At 49.9% G+C, this 7,500-nt stretch overlaps 1 protein-coding gene across 7 annotated transcripts in view; it reads left to right on the top strand.

Annotated features, from left to right (window-relative positions):
- znf536 (zinc finger protein 536) overlaps window positions 1–7,500 on the top strand; it is a 167,881-nt gene that overhangs the window by 53,678 nt on the left and 106,703 nt on the right. The window contains exon 4 of one of the 7 annotated variants that reach the window (XM_040012047.1): window positions 412–532. The exons of 5 other annotated variants lie outside the window; for them this stretch is intronic. The gene's annotated coding sequence lies outside the window, so the exon portion shown is untranslated. The remainder of the gene's footprint in view (window positions 1–411; window positions 533–7,500) is intronic. One more of the 7 variants, XM_040012045.1, reaches the window with a different exon arrangement.

Here is a 7,500-nt window from a genome sequence, read left to right as displayed (position 1 = left end):
CTCGTACTGAAGTGTCCCAAATCATCCACCTCAGCGTCAGTCTCACTTTCTACTTTAACTAACAGCACTTTTTAAAAAAGAAACCAAAATTGACTTTAATTTAATTACATGCGAATTTCTGACATAAGCAAACTGTAAAAGTAAAATTTCCTCGATCGGGTTCTGCCGCCACATTTGGATTGTTCGGATAAATAAAGCTTGGGATGGATGTGTTTCAGCCTTTGTGTTTGAGGCTGAAGGACGGAGAAAGTTATATTCTGACTGTCCGAGCCGTCAGTGACCGCACAGGTGTGAGGGCATCAGCTCACCCCCCTCCTTTTTCCAGGGGCGTGGGGGGAACCCCTTTCTGGGGAGGGGATTCTGGAGGCGGACTCAGCACTTTTTCATCTCCTCTCTCTCTGTCTCTCGCAGGGCTCCCTGATCAGCAGCGAGTAGAATCGGAGCTGAAGCCGGCTTACGGCGCTGAGCACACCGTCACCATCACGCTGTCTAAGAAAGCGCCCCCACCCACCTGCTGAGGTGACTGTCTGAGGTGACTCAGGGCTTTCAGGGGAGAGGAAGTGAGGCGGGGAAGGTGGAGGGAATAACTGTGAGTGGTTTGGGTATTTATAGGTCGCAGCAGTGTGGTGTGAATGAGTGAAGCTCAAGTGCAGGAGGAAGGAAGGAAGGAAGGAAGGAAGGAGAAGAGAAAAGATGGAGAGGAGGGGAAGTCTCTGCTGAGCCCATTATGATGTTGCGTGTATGGGGTGATGATGACGATGGCGTCGCTCGCTGAGCAGTTGGACATGCGAGAGACTGCATGAGCATATCGACAGATAATTCCTCTGTAATCCCGTTAGCGAGCCGGTGTCGTGGTCCTCCAAGTCCAAGCTGCTGCGTCGCACCTCTGCTATCTCAGCCGTCTCTGCCGGTGCGCGGCCGGCCTGCGTTACGTAACAATACGCCCGTGCGTGTGACCTGACATAAAGGTGAGGGGGCGGGTCAGGCCGGTCGGGCCGGCCCGACGCTCCGAGGATGCGAGGTTAGTTCACCTAGCAGATATTTGTTGTGCAGCTGCGGAAATGCCTTTGCCCCATATCGGGAACATCTAGCCGAGGTGTAGAGGAACATGTTGCGTTGGTGTGTTAACAGCAGGCCCGATACATGCAGATTTATTTCAGCTGGTATTAAAGTGGGGACAGGGGCTGGGGTGGGGGGCTGAACTCTCCTCACATCACCTCTCGTGCTCTCCTCTGCCAATTTTGGATGCCGACACTAAACGGATCTGCAATAATTCAGATGGGACTGGGAATATATAGATGTGTGTGTGTGTGTGCAGCAGTGTGCCGTTGTAAAGTCAGGAATTATGGCAAAAAACGTCTGAATAATTTAGTGCTCACATTAATTTTCTGATGCCATTCTTCAGACTCTGACTGCGTCACTCTAACAAATGCGTATGTCGGAAAGTTCAGGGGATTTTGGAGAGTGCCTGTGAACAGTGAGTGATGGCAACCAGCCGGCTCTCAGCTCCCTCTTGTCTACCAACAGCTCCGTGTGAGCCCTGCGCGCCATATTCTTTTCTCAGAACTAACACGGCGGTGAATCGAAACAAAAAGGCCACATATTTTATTTATGTGTCAGAAGTGTGGTGAAAGGAGGGCCGGGGAGGGAGCGGGGCGTATCGCTCTATCTGCCGGCTGATATCACTCCACGCGTGCGGATCAATTCTCTCAGACAGAGGGAGATGAGAAAGGAGGAGGGAGGGAAGTAAGGAAAGCTGGAATGGTGGTCGTATCGATCGGTCAAAGAAATACAGCGTTGTGTGATTTGCTTAAACGTCCGCATAAACCTGAGCTGTCAGAAGTGGGCAGGCAAACCTCGACGTTGGGCCACGCGGGCACACGGAGTGTGGCTTTTCTGCTTGGCTAACCTGTACACGGCCTCTTACATCCACTTCATGTGGACACAGCAAAGTGGGACGTGCCTTCTCAAACATGTAGCTTCAAATGACCAAAATCTTCTCATCAAAGCGCCTGCAGAGACCCGTCTCAGTGCAATGAGTCCACAGATCAGCTTCATGCGGAGCTTTGAGCGCCGTCTCAAACTCCAGAGCTGAAAGTGCCAAAAGCTGCAGTTCCTCTGACATCCAGCAGAGGCAGCAGTGAGTCGGTCCCCGCAGGCTCCTTTCCAGCAGAAATAAACACGTTTACAGCCGGATACACAGCACGTCTACATGTTAGGGGCGTGGCCTCTTTGACTGACAGGTGCATGGTGGCACAGGTGGCTGTAGCTGCTAGCTGTCTGAGCTAACTGCAACGTGTTTGTGCTGTTGGAGCATTTTTAATGACAACATGTGACCAATAATATGGCTGCTGTGAGGTCACTGTACTAGCAGACCGTCCAAGAAGGCGGAGCTCCAGTTTAGGTGAGTGAAATTCCAAGATTTTATTTCTAACACAGGTTCATTAGTGCTATTATAATTATATTTAAGACGCCTACCCAGCAGGGCTGATGTTCAAGTCACAGTTTAAGGCCAGAAACCAAAGAACACTCAGCATTTAAGCTCGTCTGTGGCAGACTTTGGACCAGTCTAACCCCAAATCTGTACCAGCACATCTAGACCTTAATCCCTGCAACCACGGCCATGCAGCTGCGCAGGCTCGCCACTCCGTCAGCAGCTACAGCAACCCTAAGCTAAAACATCAGCAAGATGTTTATCAGGCTGAGATGAACTTGTTTTATCTCAGAAATACTTTGTGCCAGAGATGTGATAGTGAGTCCAGAACGGTCCCACTGGGGTGCAGAGACGGGCTCTGTTCCTGTCAGCGAATGTGTACCTGGCACAAGGACAAGAGTGGACGGGGGAATGAAATTAAAGAGCAGTTAAAGAAAACTGGAGAAAAGAGCAGAGAGTGTGCACGGGGCCATAAAGGGGATAGTTTAACCATTGATCGAGAGCAGCGGTGGAAATGGCAGCTGTAAATCAATTTTATCTTGGAGCAGCTAAAGAGTGTTTTCTAATGAGGTTAATGCCACGTAATGGCTAAATTCCTCTGCTTAAAAGATGCCCTCAAGGTGGTGGCGAGAGATAGATGTCGCCACAGAAAGCTTAACACCTCGCATTCAGCGCAGAGCCGAGGGACGCCGTTTCTTTCAGGGAGTTTCTCTCTTAAATCATTTTATTTGTCGGAGGGTTTCAGCAGCTCTTTACATCATCCGGGACACCTTCCTCTGGGCGGCTTGTTTTATCAGCACACAGAGACGACCACGGACTACGCCGGCCGCTCGCTAAATTATTCATCTGCCGTCCACTTCAGGTGTGATGAGTTCCTCTCCAACCGCAACTACAGCAACCAAATCAAACACGCAAAGCACTCAGAGATGGCCATCGGTCGGCTTAAACTCACGCCGTGTGTGCGTCCTCCTGGTGCTGTAGATGCAGAGGCCTGGCTGGGACCGGCCCGTCACTCTGAAGCTGCTTGGCTCCAACCTCAGCCAGGTTCGGGTTATTTAGGCTGACAAGTCACGGCGTTCTCGTTGACACAGATGTGTTTGATGGCAGCAGGCTAACCAATCTGCTGCCTAAGGTTATACATGAAGCAGTTTGATTGGATGCTCTTTGATGCTCCTCAGCCTGACCAACAGCCCTTTATGGCTGACACCTTCCTGATGTGAACACACTGGTTAGCGACTGGTCTGCAGCCAGTACTGGACTTTACCTGAACTGGTTTCATGTATTTCTAACGTGGACCTTCAGGGAAACGGCGGCAGTCGAACGTTGTTCTTTGGTTTCAGCGCTGGTGTATCGGGTAAATAACGCCGCGTGGTAGCAGTGGCTCACAAAGTCTCGTCGCCATCATCTGATTTTCTGAGAAACCCCACACCACAGCTGAGGGCGCGGTACTACTTTGGGCATTCAAAAAGCGATGAGGCTCACATACGCAGGTTAATTTTTCTCTGACGGTAATCACAGAGTGCACAACAGGAAAATAATACAAGCAAACACGTTTTCAGTCAGTACTTCTGTCTCCTCAGCCGGCGTAGGGCGAAGCACTTAGGGTGGAGCGATGAAATTCAACAACTGATACAACCTCAGCTGATATGCACAGGGATTCCCACAGCTTCCTGTATCTAGCCTAATCACAAGCTAGCTAGCTAGCATGTCAGCAGACGCAGACACGTTAAAATATTACATTACACAAATTACATTAGTTAGTAATGGAGGCGTGAGGAATCCTCTTTGTCTTCAGCGAGAGTGATCCAAGGAGTCTGTTAGCTGTAAACTAGACTCCTCCATAAGGTTGCTAATGGAAAACAGCTCCCAATCAGCAAGTGTTTTTTTGTGATTTGGACGCATTACGGGTGCATTGAACAATCGCATTATGGGAGCGGCTCGGAGGATTCAGGTGATGCCGAACAGGCTTCATGATTCCCCGTTATTAAGGAACCCATCTCAGGCGTGCTCCATGTACTGCTGCAGCAGGATCTTAATTACATGTTATTAAAGCTCGAAGTCAAATCCAGCAGAGCACCTCCGCGCCGCCATGGCAGCTCTGACACCTTGGGCGTGGCTGGCGAAGGATGCTGTGAGTCCACCGTGGGAACCTTTATGGGTGGAAGTGACTCAGTTTGCAGAGAGACCAATCAGAGGCCGTTCTTTTTGAGAAAGCCGACGGGCTCTTATCACTTTTTTATTCGTCACGAGGGACTCATTCACGCCGAATGGTCTCAGCCACATTTGTCACGTGAGCCAATCAAAGGGCGTCCTCACAAATGGAGACTAGCGGCTCCTTCCTTAAAGATATCTGAAGCTGAAGGCCGATCACTCTGACTCCAAACTGGTCCAGTAAACACTATCCAGTCCAATCAAATCCAGTCCTGCAGGTTTGGGGGCGGGGCCTTTGCGGTTGTTCGAGTTTTTGTGGGTCTGCTGTGTGTAACAGCAGTTGGGTGGGTGCCAGGCCGCGCTGCATTGTAATGATCGATATGATTCACTTCCTCCATCGGTGACTGATTGGTTTATTATAGCACATGCGCTCATTCACCACTGAGCTGTGTGTGTGTGTGTGTGTGTGTGTGTGTGTGTGTGTGTGTGTGTGCGTGTGATGAGCACATAAATCTGTTATGAGGCCAGATTTGAAAACGTGAATGCACAGGTGCTTTAAGGCGGTGCTCTGTGCAGCCATGGAAACATGAACGTGTGTGTGTGTGTGTGAGAAAATTGAGTACGACCGGCGTGCGGCATGAAACTTAAGGAAAGTTCATCTCCACAGACCTCTAGCATTGATCACTGGGGCCCTAAAGCTATTATCATGATCTAATTAGGTTTAACATAAGTCTGTGTCACGGCCCGGTGCAAGGCTGCCTTGTCCCCAATTCCACACTTTCACAGCACCCCAATTTAAAAATAGCACACATGCACCACATGAATACTAAGACTTTGTTTCATTTACACTTTAATGTCAGACTGAGGTCTGAGCAAAGAGGAATGATGTAATCCACGAGGCGCGGAGCGAGCGGGGGGGCGGTAACCTCCCAGGTTTCCCCTGTCGGTGCTCTGATGATCCATCAAAGGGAGAAAACACAGACTGCGTTTTGAAATGTTAATCTGCAATGATGTTGTGTTCATCGCCATACTGTGGGCGTCGCTTTAAAGAAATGGGTTAATATTCATTTCTGAATTTCTTTCTTAAATGATTTATAAAAAATGCAAATCTGGGACAATGCGACGAGCGCTCAGGTGGGAACGCCCCGCGAGCTCCAGCCTTCTGGGGACATGTTTGCACTGATATTGTCTTTGATTGGTTGTTGAGGCTTATTGTGACGGCACGGGGTCAGGGTCGGGTCCGGGTAGAGGGCGCTACCTTTAAATGAACGCTCTTACAGGCGAAAGGTGTCGGCATGACCACGAGCGGGTCATCGGCGACCGGGTTTAATCAGGCAGAGTGTGTCTGCGCTCGCGTGAGTCAGAGATGATCTGAATACGAGCAGGAGGGGAAGCCGCTGACCTAATAACGCGACCTTTAAGGTGTGCCCATAAATAGAGCTGTCAAAGAAACAGCCCCACTATAAGACACTGTGTTTAATGTGCTCTGTGTAGCTTATATGTGGGTTGAGGTGTTTTAATAATTACCTGCTCCGACACCTTATTCGTTTTCAGCATGATTAGCGGCGGCGGCGGCGTGCACGGCCGGCGTGGTGGGTGGCTGAATGCGTGTGCTTGCACACACACTGAACACTGTTTCCTCTTCACAAAGACACTTTTCCCTAATATTGTACAGTCTGTGCACCAGGGCCAGCCTCAGGAGCTGTGCAGCCCCCCCGTACAGGGAAACACAAGTGCAAAAAAAAACGGCGTTAAGAGGAATCCCCTCCCTCTCTGCCGCGCCCGTGTCCTCTGTGATTATGAATAGTGGTAAGAGAGAAACGCATATCCCCCATTCAGATGCGTTCGCGGTTTCTGAAGGACCACTCTGGCCAAACGAGGACCCCCCCACCCCCCCTTTTGATTGATATGTGAAATCCGTCTCTCCCTGCAGCTCTAAAGGCAGACCCTGTGTGTGTCTGAAAGGTGCTCATTGTTGAGCAGAGACCACTTTGTCAAGAAACAATCCTGTTCCCAAGGAAGCTGAGCATGTCTTAAAAAAGATACAGGCCCTTATTGTGTACATTGGGGAACTTTAATTTTGTGTGTGAGGTCATTTTAATCCTGATTAATTTTTATAGTAGCGCTTGTAGTTCAATGGCTGGTCGCCCTAATGCTCCAAAGGAAGGAGCAAAATAAAGGAAGAATGGCACAGAATGAAAATCCCACCCACAGGCCCGCCGAACAATCCCGAACTTAAAGTGTCACGGAGAGCGAGGAGGAAGGGCGGGGGCCTTTGTTGATGGACACATTGGGATGTATTTAAGTTCTACAAAGGAGCGTCTCTGAATGGAGGCCTGATTTTTGCTACAAGGTTTAAGATGCACGGTCTAAGGGCGGATTTGCCACGGTGTAAAGTTTGCGTAATCTGCCACGGCGGCCTCTGAACCGGCGCCAAAGAGGAAAACGTGCGAGCTTCTCGGGTCCCTTCGACGACAGACCTCTCGGACGTCGTCTCTCGTAGGCACGAGTTGAAACGTAAAGTCGGAGCCACCGAATGTCCAGTTAGCGGGAAAGATAAACACATTTTATTTTGTGGGATTGTTCAAACGTTGCAGGAGGCTCGCTCATCGCCACCGCGGCTAAATGGAAACTGGATCTCGTTTGAGAAACGGCGGGGTGAGACAAAACAGCGTGATTCATAATGGTTATTTATGTACCGTGTAGCTGAAGCCCAGCAGGGGGGCAGAGGCACGGTCTTAACTAAGTACATCTTCCTCTGCTTAGTTTCTCCTTGGCTGGGCTCGCCGCCGATCTTCTGATATCGCCGCAGTGTTTTGATCATCCCCAAAATAACGAGTGCAGGAGTCTGCTGCACTGGAGCAAAGAAATTAGGTGCATTCAAACAAGTTTCAGCAGAGTCGGTGGAGGCAGGC

The sequence above is a fragment of the Simochromis diagramma genome, unplaced genomic scaffold (genome assembly GCF_900408965.1).
Source record: "Simochromis diagramma unplaced genomic scaffold, fSimDia1.1 OVJJ01000603.1, whole genome shotgun sequence".
In the NCBI taxonomy this organism is placed as follows: Eukaryota; Metazoa; Chordata; class Actinopteri; order Cichliformes; family Cichlidae; genus Simochromis; species Simochromis diagramma.
This window is presented reverse-complemented; position numbering and strand designations above follow the sequence as displayed.